General features: G+C 34.2%; 1 protein-coding gene and 2 long non-coding RNA genes across 13 annotated transcripts in view; 2 read left to right on the top strand and 1 right to left on the bottom strand.

The window, feature by feature from the left end:
- Positions 1–16,089, top strand: part of LOC125648853 (phosphofurin acidic cluster sorting protein 2-like) — a 328,050-nt gene that overhangs the window by 155,970 nt on the left and 155,991 nt on the right. The window lies entirely within an intron of this gene.
- On the bottom strand, positions 10,536–11,840 carry LOC125648874 (uncharacterized). The gene is made up of 2 exons (XR_007360472.2): positions 11,710–11,840; positions 10,536–11,052 (listed from the first exon to the last, which is right to left on the bottom strand). It is a non-coding gene; the product is annotated as an uncharacterized LOC125648874 (long non-coding RNA).
- LOC130054641 (uncharacterized) lies at positions 12,003–12,709 on the top strand. Its single transcript, XR_008802967.1, has 2 exons — positions 12,003–12,232; positions 12,437–12,709. It is a non-coding gene; the product is annotated as an uncharacterized LOC130054641 (long non-coding RNA).

Raw genomic sequence — 16,089 nt, 5'->3', positions numbered from 1 at the left:
AGGAATTTTAAGTCTATGGAAACCCCCCAAAAATTATTTATCTATTGAAAATTATCATTAACAGTCATGGGTTTGTTGTTTATTAACTGCCGCTTATATCCATGGTGCAACAATATGGCGGATTGATTGTATTCATTCAATATGTGCCTATCTGTTCATAACATTTCATACAGAAATTTGAAAGGGTCACTTGGATTAGCCAAGCACCAATTAACACCCTGGACAATAGGTAAACTATAGAACTTATAGAGGCCATTTGTGTTTTTCACACCTCCGGTAGATAATTTCCCACCTGGCCAGTAGGTCAGTTATTTTTCACACCTGGCCAATCTTAATCATCCATCTGGCCAAAATTTTCTAGTCTTCAAATAGTGGCCGGTATTATAAGGGTAAATTACACATGTTTGTTAACAATTGTACTTTAAAAAGTGGCCGATGTCCGGTTTTCAGGGGTGGCCGGTTTTGTGAGACTTTCTTTGTAAGGAAATGTTAAGGTTTCTGCCGGGACTTTGAAAATTTGCCGATATTCAGGGAGAACCGGTTTTCTGAGGGGCCGGTTTGGAGAAGTTTCACTGTATCAACAAAATCACATACATTTTGAATATTTTCTGTTATTATAAAAAAAAAAATTAAATCCCATATTTTTTATTTTTATTCTTAAATCGAATTATTTTTTGCGATAAATAAACGTACATTGAACCAAAACAGAACACATGATTTAGTACGTTGACTAAAACACCATTACAAATCGAGCAATATGTAAAATGGAATATTTCTTCAAGACAATTAGTAATAAATGTGTAATTAAAATTCTTCAAATTAAATTTAATTTGTAATGAGGGCTCTGCGGTAGAACTACATCCATGTCTTAGAATCGGAGAAAACACATAATTCATGTGGCTAAGAGTTCTGCCATAATTTAGAAACACAGAATGCCTAATAATGGTAAATTTTATTAATTTTTAAAAGTAATTTGTTTCCATTTTAATGGTATTTTTCTTTGGATCATATTGTGTTATGAGCGGTGTCGGGTGGTTTCGTCCCGATTACATATTCGCACCGAGTGGATTCGTACCTTTACCTGTACCCAAGTGGATTCGTCCCGAGTGGTTTCGCCCCCATTGAGTAGGTAGCAACTGTGGTCGGAACGATTGATCAATGCATACTCTCCTTTAACGATGAGCAATTGAATTGAATTGAAATTAGGGGATGAATGCTATTTATTAATTTACCGACGCCCAAGGTATGTTCATTTTGATCATTATACCAACAATTTTTGGATGTTTATATACGGCAACAGTGGTCGAGACGATTGATCAGAGCATACTCTCTTTAAATGATGAGCAATTGAATTGAAATTAATGAATACTAGTATACAGTATATTAATTTACCGACGTCCAAACTATGTCCATTTCTATCATTATACCAAGAATTTTTGCCATGGCAAGTTGCATTCATTGTGGAAAATCAGTAAGTAAAAATTATCATATAAAACAGAATTAGCATTATGTAGATAAAATTAGTGTGTCTATTATGTGATTTTATTAATCTTAGGTATATTTATATAAATCTCAAATTGAAGAATTCAATTTAATAGCATAAACGTAAAGCAGCAATGCAGTAAAAGTAGTTGATCATTTTAAGAAAGTGAATTTTGAGATATGTTAAATTGTTATAATTTTAAGATATGTTAAATTGTTATATTATTTTATGAATGTAAGCTTTCTGAAAAGGGGTTCTATAAAGATAATGTTAGAAGTGATAGCAGAAATGAAATAATTAAATGTTTCATTGCTTTTTCACCACTTCATATTGTAACATTAAAATTTCGTGTAAGAAATCACAAAGACGTCTACAATAACCAGCTTAATCAGGATTTAGAAGTTCACACATTTACCATACTCCAGGACTGTGTGAGACCAGCATCTCACGGTCATTGTACATGGCCACTATGCCACAGAAATAAAATATCATTACAAAATCGGGGCGAAACCACTCGATTAGTACATCGAGGCGAAACCACTCGACTATAAGGCAATGTTCTGCCTTAGGTTATCTGCATTGGAATTGGGACGAAACCACTCGGTGCGAATATGTAATCGGGACGAAACCACCCGCATTCGTTATGAGCTATGTTTGTTAACCGTACCTGTATCGGTGTCCGTTTTCGGTTTTTGTATTTATAACACAGTACTAAATTTACTGCTTTTGAGTAGGTGGCATTTCAAGTTTAAGAATTTATACTTATTATTATTTGATTTTTTTAATTGTGTGAATCAATTTGGACATAAAGATTGTTCCCGAGAAGTATGAAGTAATTCTGTTTGCCGATTTTAATATTATCTTTAAAACATCGCAATCCGGGACCATCAGGAGTCGGCAGTACTAGATTTACCGCCCACCGAACACAACTACGATATTACCGGTGGTCACTGGAGTATATATATAGTGAAGTGTGAACTTTTATTTTTACACAAGCTTACCATTTCTTTTGTTCGTGATAATTTGAATTCAACAGCTGAGTAGTACTTTTGAATTAGCAATTATTGCGCTCGAGAATTTTTTACTCATATGGAGATGTCCCCATTGACTGTTATTCAGCTCTATTGTTTTATTGCATGATAATCGACTTGGTTGAACATTCATCATATTCAGTTTTAAGGGGGAGGGGGTCTTGATGAAAACTATGTGAATTAAATGTTGTTTTTTTTTTTTTATCAAACGTTAAACGTTTGATCTTGCCCTTAATGTTTTTTTTTCAATTGTTGAACTTGATGTGCCGATACCCATTATTATTCAGTACCCAAATATTTCATCATTGCCGATATTTATAAAACGTCCAACATTTCATAGATAGTGTGTGATTTTGTTTTCCTAATCAAAATTATTGTCGTAATGCTAGTGAATTATCCATGATATTTACCAAATAATATGGAAATATGACTACCATAAATCATAGAAGTAGGTCTATAAGAAGGGTAGGTCTGCGCAAATGCTTTCATTATAATCAAATAAAAATTTGAGCATCTTTCTATCATCGTAAAATGAAGTTAGATGAAAGAACAGTTTACTTTAAAGCTATGGCATGAAAAACTTTAGATTGCTTTGTGATTTGATCATTATCTTCAGTGAAACAATATCATTTTCATATTCTTATTCATTCATTTAATTCTGGGTCTTGTCGGGCATACAAAGCTAAAGAAATAGATAAATCTAAAGAGAAAAAGAAAAACGAGAGCGGTAGAGAGAAAAAAAAAAAGAACATCCAGAGTTAAATACGTTATACATCTTATAATTACATTGTTTATCATTTCATATCTTAAAAATTGAACCCTAATGTTGATTAAAAATTGACCCGTTGTTGGTAAATAAAAAAAAAAATCAAGAAAAAATCACAAATAATGTCTCTTCAGTGATGCTCAACTGAAATTTTTGAAATCCGAAATAGCAATGAAGTTTTAGAGCTCTTGTAGGGAAAAACAGTGTGCCAAAAAAGTGGAGTCAAATTCGTCTAAGGATAAGAGCTATGCGTGAGGGAGATAATCCTTAATTTTGAAATGAATTTCTAAATTTTATAACAGCAATTAAATATACATCCATATTTTCAAGCTAGTAACGAAGTACCTAGCTACTGGGCTGTAGAGACCCCCAGGGACTAACGGTCCACCAGCAGAGGCCTCGACCCAGGGGTCATAATGTAAAATTTATACGATACCAATTTTGATGCATGAGATGCGCATTTCGACAAATAATGTCTCTTCAGTGATGCTCAACCGAAATGTTTGAAATCCGAAATAACAATGAAGATTTAGAGCTATTATAGGGAAAAACAGTGTACCAAAAAGGTAGAGTCAAATTCGTCTAAGGATAAGAGCTATGCTTGAGGGAGATAATCCTTAATTTTGAAATGAATTTCTAAATTTTATAACAGCAATTAAATATACATCCGTATTTTCAAGCTAGTAACAAAGTACTTAGCTACTGGGCTGTAGAGACCCTCGGGGACTAACAGTCCACCAGCAGAGGCCTCGACCCAGGGGTCATAATGTAAAACTTATACGGTACCAATTTTGATGCACGAGATGCGCATTTCGACAAATAATGTCTCTTCAGTGATGCTCAACCGAAATGTTTGAAATCCGAAATAACAATGAAGATTTAGAGCTATTATAGGGAAAAACAGTGTGCCAAAAAGGTAGAGTCAAATTTGTCTAAGGATAAGAGCTATGCGTGAGGGAGATAATCCTTAATTTTGAAATGAATTTCTAAATTTTATAACAGCAATTTTCAAGCTAGTAACGAAGTACTTAGCTACTGGGCTGTAAAGGCCCTCGGGGAGTAACAGTCCACCAGCAGAGGTTTTTAAATTTCTATTTCATAAGCCCTATTTTGAGACTTCCCAACCTTTTCATTTTTTTTTTCTCTTGGGACATCTTTCCTTGAGGATGAGAAGGCATATTAATTGTGACTGCGAAAAAGAGCCCAGATGCTGCAGCACATCATAATGAGAAATTGGCGATAGAAATCTCTAGATGTTTGCGTCACAATAAAAAAATATAAAGACATTCCTGCACATATATCAACACCGAAAAATAGTTGTTCTTGACGTAATTTTTAATTGGATAAACACTTTCTAATAAATATTTAATTCAATAAAACTCTTTTTTTTTAATGAAAATGAATTCAATTTTTATCTATTTATCGAAACTTAACTTTATACACATGTTAACATCGAATAAATGTCGTAAAACATCACACCCGACTTATTTATCAGAACTATGAATAGAGATTGTGTCTTCACGTGGTTCAAACGTGCTCTCAAACTCTTTGCAATTATTTTTTTCTCTTTAGCTAAGAATAAAATATCTTGTGGTTTAAAGTAAAGTTTGTTGTTTATTTTTAAACACGACCAGTCGGACTAGTAAATCGACATTTTACCAGACCGGACCCACATTTTGTATGTGTTGAACATAGAAAGTATACATGTATGTAAATTGCTTAGTCAAGTTATCTTCAATATGCAATGTATTGATCTATAATGCACAAAGGTTAAAGAAAGAAATTATTCGTTATTATTATATATATGCTAATTTGATCAATTTCAATAAATCTCTTGTAAATATGTTCTATTTCATCCGATTTGTTTCAATTTTTACAGATAATCAATAATAGTTAATCAGTGGTGACGTTCCAGAAATTTTAGAGAGGGGTGCATTAAAAAAAGGGGGGAGGGGCAGTACCTGTCTTGAAGCCCCCAGTAAGTAAAAAAAAAAAAAAGCATCGTATTTGTGAAGGGTGATGGGCGTGCGACAGGCATGGCGGCGCGGTTCGACACTGCAATAATATGCTTTTATATTTATGAATGAAATGCGATTTTTATTATAATAAATGTTTATTTTATTTAAAATGAGGGGGTTAGAAGAATACTTTAGTTAAGAAATTTATTAATTAATATAACGGAGGGTTTGTAAAGTGAACATGAATCATAAATGGCAAATTAAAAAAATGCTTGTTGAAGACGGTCCTGAATCTAAATCAGTGAGAGAGGGAGGGGGGGGGGGGTAATTATTGAATATTTAAACCTTTACAAATATCGTTACAAAATTCCACGGCAAAAAGTTTTGATTGTCCTATGTCCTTAAATCGAAAAATTGATGCACAGAATTTATAGACAGTTAATTTACAAATCTGAAAAATTGACAGAGTGTATTACGCTGTCCATATAGAGCACTTTTGCAACATAAAGGTGTGAATAAGGCCATGACCGAATTTCAAGCATTGAAACCCTGCGGACCTCGTGTCTTGCAATCAAGTTTTTCGTTATGCAAGTCAGTTTAGTATGGCGAATTAATTCTCCATAATACTTGACTGATTATATTCATCTAAATTTGTAAATAGGATTTTACACACTTTATGTAGAAGAATTAATCACTCGCGTTTCAGTCGATCGTCTTCATTATTTATTCACAAAATTGAACAAATAAGTTAAACATATTTAGTGAAAATTGCCCAATTAAAAGTGATTCTTAATATTAGTTTCTGAAAAACATAGCTAATATGATTCTGTTCATCAAAGTGAAAAAGCCAAGTTGCTGCATGCATCGTTTATAGACAATCAAAAAAATCTTTATACAAAGGGAAACTCGATGCAAAATGACCATACAATGCAGCTTCACTGATTTAAATCATTTAGAACAACCGCTATTATTTCATTGAAAATTTTGGATTTAAGAATACCACCGAATGATTTATCTACATGTGCATCATTTACAATAAAATCCAGGTAATTTTTCTAAACGATCTTGTGGAGCCATGGTGTGACATGGAGGGTGTAAGGGATTAACTTTTTAGACAAGTTGGGCTTCTTGTGTATTTGCAATACACAATACACCATGTCACGCCGTGTCCACGGTGTAACACGGACCAGATTACACCATGTGTTTTACACCGTGCGATGGGAAATACTCGTGGACTGTATTGTATCAAAATTTCGTTTTGTCTAAATTGTTTCTAAATTTACAACTTTTCCGTTTATTGTGAAGATTGTTTATCGTGTTTTGCATTTATCAGGTTTATCGTGTATCCTATCGTATCGTGCGTGTATCCTATCGTATCGTGCGTGTATCCTATCCTATCGTGCGTGTATCGTGTTCTATCGTTTATCATGTCAAGAATAACGTTGTGGGTACTGTATGTGACTTATCAGAGTTCATATTGTCTAAGTTCCTGCTTATGCTTTCTCCTTCATATCATGCAGTGCACTAAAGGGTGGAAGTTTCATTTGGAACACTTCCAATTTGGGGAGCTGAGGAGACATTTTTCCCCCATAAAAGCAATCTCTAGGTAGCAAGGTATAATGTTCTAAGTATTAAACTTTTCTCAAAATTTTAAAATGTTGATGAAAATGAGTACATCTTCATTTTCACAAACATAAACCTACTTTGTGAACAAGATATGCACATGAAAGGTGAAAATAACGAACAGTAATCAATCTCATAACTCCTATAAGCAATACAAAGTAGATAGTTGGGCAAACACGGACCCCTGGACACACCAGAGGTGGGATCAGGTGCCTAGGAAGAGTAAGCATCCCCTGTCGACCGGTCACACCCGCCGTGAGCCCTCTATCCTGATCAGGTAAATGGAGTTATCCGTAGTCAAAATCAGTGTGCCAAGAACGGCCTAACAATCGGTATGAAACATGTCAGACAGCATTTGACTCGATGATAGGTTGTATTGACGAACTAGATCGTTATAACGACCATAGAATTTGCGAAATGCTGACTTCAATCGAGACTGTTGAAACCCTTGTTCCATCAACTTGTTTGTCAGTAGCTTGCCTCAATTTAAAAACTGACTTTATACGCAGAACAAGCTCTTGTGTATCGAATCAGTTGAGAGATATAAACACCACATGCAGGTGATAATGGAATATTGCTACATAAATATAGGAAATTGATGATGCAGAAGCTGAAATCATCCCGTTTGTCATACAGTTGAGTTGTCAGTTTGCCGTTAATGTCTACTTTATCTTCCAATTGGTAGAAATGTTGTTCTTGTTCACAAAGTGGCTCTCATAACACTTAAAATTACATTTTCATTAAAAAAATCGACAGCATGCAGACATTTCATGCAGTGTCATTAGAAGAAATGGCATAAATTGGTGGTAAACATAGTCATGGTTTTGTCGCATAAGAATTGAAGTTTTGAATATATATGTGTATATCAATGGGCTTGAAATTTGGCATGCAAGTAGTTAAAACATTAATCTATGCAAGGAAAATGACAAATTACCGTAAAGTATTGAGTATTGTGCGCAGTTTTTTCCAGAAATTCTTACCCAGAAAGTGGGGGGTGCGCACAATCCATGGGACTAAATATATCATCCTTTTTTTTACAGGTTTTAGTTCATGTCACCAGTGACAATTTTCGCTATCATAGCTGTTGTCAGTTTGCTCTATGCAAAATACTGCCAGGTTTTAATCGCGTTTTTGTATGCTTAGCCTAATGCACGTATAGCAATTACAAGCACCTAGACTAAACATTTACATAAATTATTTTGAAAACAAGTGTTTGAAAACAAACTTCGTATTTTCATGGTTGCCGCCGCCATATTTGTTTACCGGGTAAACTTGTGGTCGGCCCGGCTAATATAAACTAGTACCAATATATATGACAGTACGGCAGTGAATGGCCACTAAGTAGGACTGAAAGAAAAGAAATAAATTCATTTTTCTTCGTAATTTGTTGTTTATTTAATATACGCTCCTGTTGAAGCTGTATTATTATGGATTAATTTATGAAGAAAGGCAACTTGGAAAAATCGGTAGGTACAGTGTATATGCGTATACTCAGAAGAAAAAAAATCAATAAAATCAGAAATAGCTGCGTGGTCTTTTGTTACGTATTCTGAATCGCTGACTTGTTAAGCAATTAATATCGGATGTCCCTTATTTGTCTTTGAAATAAACTGCTCAATGTCCAATTTAATTACATGTCGCCAGTGTGTACCCCACTGTTTATTTAACAATTTACCCAGGTGTGTTTTTATCTGCCCTAGTACTGGAGTGTCAAAACAGAGAAACGGAAATTAAGTTTACAATTTTATTATGAGAACGTATTCAGCTACATATTATAAAATACAACACTAAGCGCTAAGTATTGTAAAATAGTAAAATACATAAGCACTTCATAAAATGAACTGTATATTAAACCAAAATGTCGCAAGCACTAGTAATTTATTTACAACATGGGGTTCTGACTTCAATTGCATTCCCTAAGGTCTGCCTCCGTAAATCCACAAAATTCTTCCTCACTATCACTTTCAAATAGTTTTTGATAGTCAGACTCGCTCCATGGCAAGTCAGTGTCCGCATATTGGAGGCTGTCTGGTGATTTGTCATTGTCATTTTCCTCTTCAGTTGGAGTTTTATCGTCTTCCCATAACAAATCATCCTCAGTTCCATCTATTGCGTTGGATATTCCACACTTCTTGAATTATTTAATAATCATTTCTTTTGGTATTTCGTCCCAAGCGTCAACAATCCATTGACAAATTGTTGGTAAATCCACTTTCCTCTGCAATCCCGACTTTGTATAAGTGTGTTCCCCATGAAGCATTCTTTCATTCCACTTCTTCCTCATAAGGGATAAGGGATTTCATAGGCTTGTTGATGCTGACATCAAGAGGCTGCAATATTGAAGTCATACCCCCAGGGATGATATCGGGTGTCGTCTTTATTTCTTTGAGATGTCTCTTTGTTTTTTCAGTCTTATGGCATCGAAATGCGTCCAGAACTAGAAGGCTTTTCTGCGTAAAATTGGGTCTTCTGTTCCACACAGTTCTGATCCAATCTTGAGTTAGATCTTCATCCATCCATCCCTTTTGGTGTGTCCTAACCAAAATCCCTGTAGGAAACGTTTCCTTAGGGAGAGTCTTTCTCTTGAATATGACGTAGGGTGGCAATTTCCCTCCGTCAGCGGTACATGCCAGCATAACTGTAAATCTGTTCTTGTCATTTCCCGTTGTTTTGATGTTAACCGTCTTTGCACCTTTATTGTCGATAGTCGATGTGTATGGAATGTCAAATGTCAGTGGCGTTTGATCCGCATTTCCTATCTGTGAAAGGGGATAATTGTTTCTCTTTCCTTGAGTGATTATGAATCGTTGAAAGTCGGCCACTTTATCCTCATAGTCCTCTGGCAGTCTCTGAGCGATGTGGGTTCGTCTTCTGATAGAAATGTCTAAAAAATCTGTATACCCATCCCTTTGATGCTTTGAAACCTGTTATCTTCTTTTGTTTGGTGTGATTTTTGCTTTAATTTGTAATTCTGTCATAGAAACTGCAATTCCTTGTTATGTCGCGAATCCATGTCAGCATATCTTCCTCAATGTCTGGATATTGTCTTTCTTTCCCTCTGCATGCCATCTTACTTTTTGGTAATGTCAGTAATCTCTTTTTTCAATCACCATGCTCGGATGTTTGACTCCCCTATGTTGAATTCTCTGCCAGCGGCCCTGTTTCCATGAATCTCCGCATACTTTATAACGTTTAGATTCTCTGCCGTGGTAAATGATTGTCGTTCTCTGCCCATCTTTGTGTCTTTACCCAGCGAAACTGATGCCGATGTCACCCTCATGAAAATATTTTGCTGAAAATTTGCTGAAAGATATCTGAAACAAATCTGAAACATTGCTTACTGAAATTTTTCTTGCTGAATCAATGCTGAACATGTTTCAGCATATATGCTGAAACACCTTGAGCATTGCTGAAACATTTCTTAATTACTGAAACATTGCTTACTGAAATGTTTCTTGCTGAATCAATGCTGAACATGTTTCAGTACATATGCTGAAACACCTTGAGCATTGCTGAAACATTTCTTAATTACTGAAACATTCAGACAAGTTGCTGAGACAGTCTGAAACATCAATTAAAATTGCTGAGTTCCATCTGAAACATTCAAATTGCTGAAACTGTCTGAAACTCTGCAATATTGCGACAACTTATCATTCTGAGAAAAGACAAATTCCTTGGAGATAAATTATTTAAACTATAATCATAATATATGACATGACAATGAAATCAACCCATAATGGACATTATATAATACAAAACAAATTAACTATGCCCATGTTTGTGTCTGTGTATACACTTTAACACTTCATCAAAAATATATTAGTCTCGATCATGGTCATCACAGGCATCTATACTGTAGCAATTCTGTTGAAACAGTTTTTGGTACTTTTTGGAGTTGATCATTATTTAAGTCCATTTACTAAACAAGATATAGTTCCAATCATGGTCATCACAGGCAGATCTATTAGATTAATCTGCAACTATTCTGTTGCAACAGATTTTGGCACTCTACAGTGGGTTAATTCACAGATTTTCTGTTGTTGAACATGTTGAATGGAAGTTTCCTTAAAAAATAAAACTCAGCACAAGCCACTCCCTCCAGAATGTTCAGTTCCGACTCCTTCCTCTTCCCAATTTATAAAGAGTCAGCCTGCTTATTATCTACTAAGAAGTTCTCCTAAGAATGACTTACTGAAAAAAATACAATAACAATATATGAATATATTAATTAGAGGCTCCATAACAATACAATCACACAGTCCTACATTTCAAGCAAATTCTTGAGTATCTATTGCTGTATTACTCATGCTGTATATTTGATTTATAATCGTAATTCAGTTCTAATGACGTAATATTTCAATGTATGAATTCAAGAGCATTTTGTGTCATAGATATACTTAAACTGCTTTACCATAGTATATTTTTGCAATTGGAATCAAATACAAAACTGCATTAAGCATTTTCTGAATTTTTCAACCTACGAGACGTTGTGAAAGTATGGAAGAATGGCACTAGCAAGAGATTGTGAAATTGTGTTGAGAAAATTCGGGTCGTCGTAACTTTGTCGTTTTACAATTACAACGTGTGTAATCCCTACTTGTTATAACTGTGGGCAGTGAAATTCATTTGTGCATTTAGCTTGAAATCTTTACACACTGTTACATAAGAAAACATGGGTGTCCTAGGCCTAACAAAAATCGTAAGTGTAAAAAAATAAATTAAAAAAAATCGGCGACTTTCATTAGTCAGTCACCTCTACTTCAAAATTGAAACCAAGTGCCATTTATTTATATGACTGTCATTTCCAATCATAATTTAAGCCTATACTATTTTGGTTTTGAAACTTACATGTTAAGTAAGGCAGAATCTTCTCACTGCACTGCCCCTCCGGCCTCCATCTTCTGTGTTTTCTTCCGATGTTGACGGAAGTTGTCAATCAATTACAAAGTATTAAAAAAAATCGATAAAAAAATTTATAGGAGAAATATTGGAATATATCCTTTATTTTAAGAGCTATAATACTTTTGACAGTATTTTTTTTTAAAATATTTGTAAACTGGTTCCCCGCTGATTGATGCTACCTATATACGAAATAGGCGAGGTCGATAAGGGTACCAGTTTAATATTAATCGCAGACGGAAGTATTGCACGCGGGAAAAAATTCGTTTGATCAACAGCCATGTCTTGAAATCATAACGCCATCGTTGTATGAGTGGGTGAAGATAAATTTAATGCGATTCCACTCTCCTGTATAAAGGATCCAAGAAAAGATTTTAGTAAATACCTTGAGGGAGAATGCATAAGCATGAAAACCTCCAGATCTTGGTTTCCCTGGCCTGAATCTTCGACGCCATTTTGTTAGCAGTTCGAGGTATGAATTTTTGTGTTAATGTTAACCTAATAGTCCTATTAAGTGCCTGTACTATGTAAAAATCAGAACTTTCGATCACATAAATTTGAATCATTCCATGTTGAATTAATTAAGATCATGAATTTATATGAACTTCGATCATTATTTATAAGATTAAACACATTGTTAAGTTTACAATGTACATGTATGCTAGTATAATTTCAGATGGATTCAAGCAAATTAAGAAGTGGATTATCCTAAAAATTCGTTGGATACAGACAAGGCCCATAGATCTATATGACAATCAGAATGATTACCTCATAGTGGACTATAAGGCCTACAACAGCTAGCTATTTCTAATCAGAGAGGTGGGAAGACCTGGTAGGATGTAATACCAAGTAAACAGTAAATGGAAATTTAAATTATAAAAAAGGTAGTGCCTGAAAAAGACAATTTAAGACTTTGATATTTTGAATGAAAAATAAAAATTGAAATATATTTGTCTCGATTATTTTTTAAAGTATATTGCAGGATGAAAAGCTAGCATATCCTTGCTGAATAAGTGCTGTAACATTGCTGAATAGGTGGGGTATTATTGCTGAAACGGCACTGAATAATTGCTGAAACGGCACTGAATATTTGCTGAAACAGCACTGAATAATTGCTGAAATAGTACTTAATATTTGCTGAAACAGCACTGAATAATTGCTGAATAATTGCTGAAACAGTACTTAATATTTACTGAAACAGTGCTGAATAATTTCTGAAACAGTGCTGAATAATTGCTGAAACGGCACTGAATAATTGCTGAATATTTCTGAAACCTTGCTTACTTACAGTTTGAAAACTGTATGAAACATTGCTGAAATTTTGGCTGAAACATCACTCGCAATTGGCTGAAACACCAAGTCTGAAACATGCCTGGAATGTTCCAATTACAGGCATGTTTCAGACTTGATTCAGATAGACAATTCTGGAATGTTTCAGGAAAATTTCAGACTAAAATTTTCATGAGGGCAGCTCTATCATCCCTTATATGTAAAATTTTGGATGGGGAAAACAATTAATTTTCAATTGCCCCGCCCACGTTGTTTTTTATTCTAATTGAATCAATTTGTTTTAGAGTTGCGTACTCTACTTAGATCTACTGGGGTAATTTGATTTGAAATAGTGAACCCTGTTCACTAATTAAAGCAATTATATCATTATCTGGTCCACCTTAGCCCATCGGCTTCTGAACAATTACCGGGAAGTGAGGAGACACTACGCTTGGATATTTAAGATCAAAGCCCAAGCCATAATTATAATATGGGGATTTACGGAATCTGTTTAGATATTTTAAACAGCAAATGTTGAAGAGTTGTATGAGCATTCTGCTCAGCATTCGCATAAATATAAAACACTTTTAAAGGGTTAAAGGACATAACGCATGTTTCTAAACTTTTTCATTTTTTCAGCAAGATTAACTCTTTTTATGCCTAAAACTACTTTAAATGTGTTTTTAATGAAACATTTTGCGTAGTTTTCGAGTTTGAAAGCGATGAAATTCAAATCTTGCGATATGCATATTTTCTTTCGATAGTTTACGCGCCATTTTGTGTGACGTCATATGCGCCCTCGGGTTTGAAAACATCTATTAGCCATTTCATAAACAGATTAGATTTAATCGACAAAAAACCAATTGTCACGTTAACGGCTTGTAAATAATAATGCATTAAGCTGTTTTGTGCCGTGCTCGGGTGTACTAGTTGTCGGTAGAAAGGATTTAGACTGAGTATTTTTCAATTTTTCGAAGGAAGGTACGAGAAAAAAGACGTGGATAATTTTTTTGTTGGAGCAAGAACTTTACCTTTAAAAACACACCCAGTCACCTTTTCAAACATCGCTTGGACAGAGACCCTGATAAACTGCGAGAAAATGGATATATCGAATCTATAAGCACTAGTAGGCCTATAGCATACATTCTGTTTTGCTCTTCAAATTCAATACACACTCGGATCAACTGACCTTCACCTTGTAACAACATATATCGACGATACAATGTAACTTCTACCAACTGGTAGATTTACAACAACAAAAAATAAAGATCTATACAAAATAATTGAACTTTTAATTATACAAATAATAGAATATTGTATTTCCTAACTTTAAATTGAATTATAAAATTATTTCTTTATTGAACTCGTAGCATCCTGAGTGCGTCAGTAGGCTATAACGCCGTGCTCCCACTTCGTACTTCCTATAGACGTGCAGATCACAATTCAAAAATAGTAATAAGATTGCTTTATCAAAATAAAATAATGTGATTACCACTTTAAATTTGAATAATTTTATTGATTTGTGTGTTGTCTTTTTCTTTCTTTCTGAAATGCACGCGTGACAATAGCTTGGCATAGGGCCTAGTTGTCAACAATTTAACGTATCATAATTTGTCTAATCCAAAATGCATTGTTTATTTTAGAAAAACAGCGCCAATTACAGATGTATAAAGGAATAACATCCCCAAACAGTTTGTAGACAGCGACCCACATAAACATTATTTACTCACAATTTTGCCGATTTCATACACGCTTTACTCGCTATATTTGGGTATTTACATCGTTATATGTGTGCACTGGAGGCGAACACATATAAAACTCGGACAATTTATCAACATCGATTTAAATGTTGCCCATGGTAAATTAATTAGGCCTCTAAAAGTTGAGTTTTTAATCATATATCGCAGTACTTTCACAATCCGAAGGGCGCATGTGACGTCACTGTACCACGTGACTACCTACCTAATTAACTTGACTTTTTGAAATCGGGGCTTAGATTTAAGTCTGTATTGTGGTTAATTATCGCAAAATTTCGGCGAACGAACTATTACAATTAATTACTATAAGCATAAAGAAGACAAAATGCATGTAATATTGTATACTTTGAAAACATGAGATATGTACTTTAATGCTGTTATTAACGTCCACCATCGTAAAAATAAAATAAATTTACAGAATTTTATTGGTAGTTACGGACACGAAAAATGATTGAATCCATATTTTTGAATAAAAACAAAGTATCTTAAAAGATTATAATTGAATGAATAATTATGAAATAAGCACACACACACATACAATATATATATTCGTTATTATCTACTATTGATTTGAAACGCTTTTTATTTGAAAGATATCGGTAATTACAGACACAAATATCGTTCAAGTACGGATTTTTTTAAATATATAAAAAACATTGAGCTCAATATATTTGCATAATTATAAATCACTGGTTTAATGTCCACCATCGTAAAAAAAAAAAAAAAAATAACGATTGTTATCGGTAACGGACACAAATAATGCGTGAATACAAATTTTTGAATTCATCCTGCGGAATTTAACCTTAATTTCTGAAATTTGCACACTCATTCCAGCGATTTTTTTCCTTATATTACTGGTACCGATAAACGGTACCATTCCCAATGTCAAAAACCATGGATTTTTCCCAATTTTGAGACTAATTATTCCCAATTTACTTGCCGAAATATAGACCGCTGACATCGTAATTTATTTAGTCTGAAACGTTGTACAAATTAACTAAAATGTCCACTTCCGGTATTAAATCGAAAGTACAGATCATGGCAGTGCGCATGTTTTGTAGAACTACGACGATTCTAAAACGAGCCTATGACGATTCCTTATGTCTCACAACAGCAAATATTAGCGTAAAAAAGTTTGTAAAGAGATGACTACTTCTTGTTTTGTTCTCTTTTTTCTTTTCTTTTAGTTGAAATCATTTGCCGATACATTTGTAGAAAATTCCCAATTTGTTCGATTTTGACGCTATTTTTCCCAATTGAGTGGGTACCGGTACTAGTACCAGTGGGTAGAAAAAAATCGCTG

This window comes from Ostrea edulis, chromosome 5 (assembly GCF_947568905.1).
Source record: "Ostrea edulis chromosome 5, xbOstEdul1.1, whole genome shotgun sequence".
In the NCBI taxonomy this organism is placed as follows: domain Eukaryota; kingdom Metazoa; phylum Mollusca; class Bivalvia; order Ostreida; family Ostreidae; genus Ostrea; species Ostrea edulis.
The sequence above is the reverse complement of the archived record's forward strand: the minus strand, read 5'-3'. Positions and strand labels throughout refer to the sequence as shown.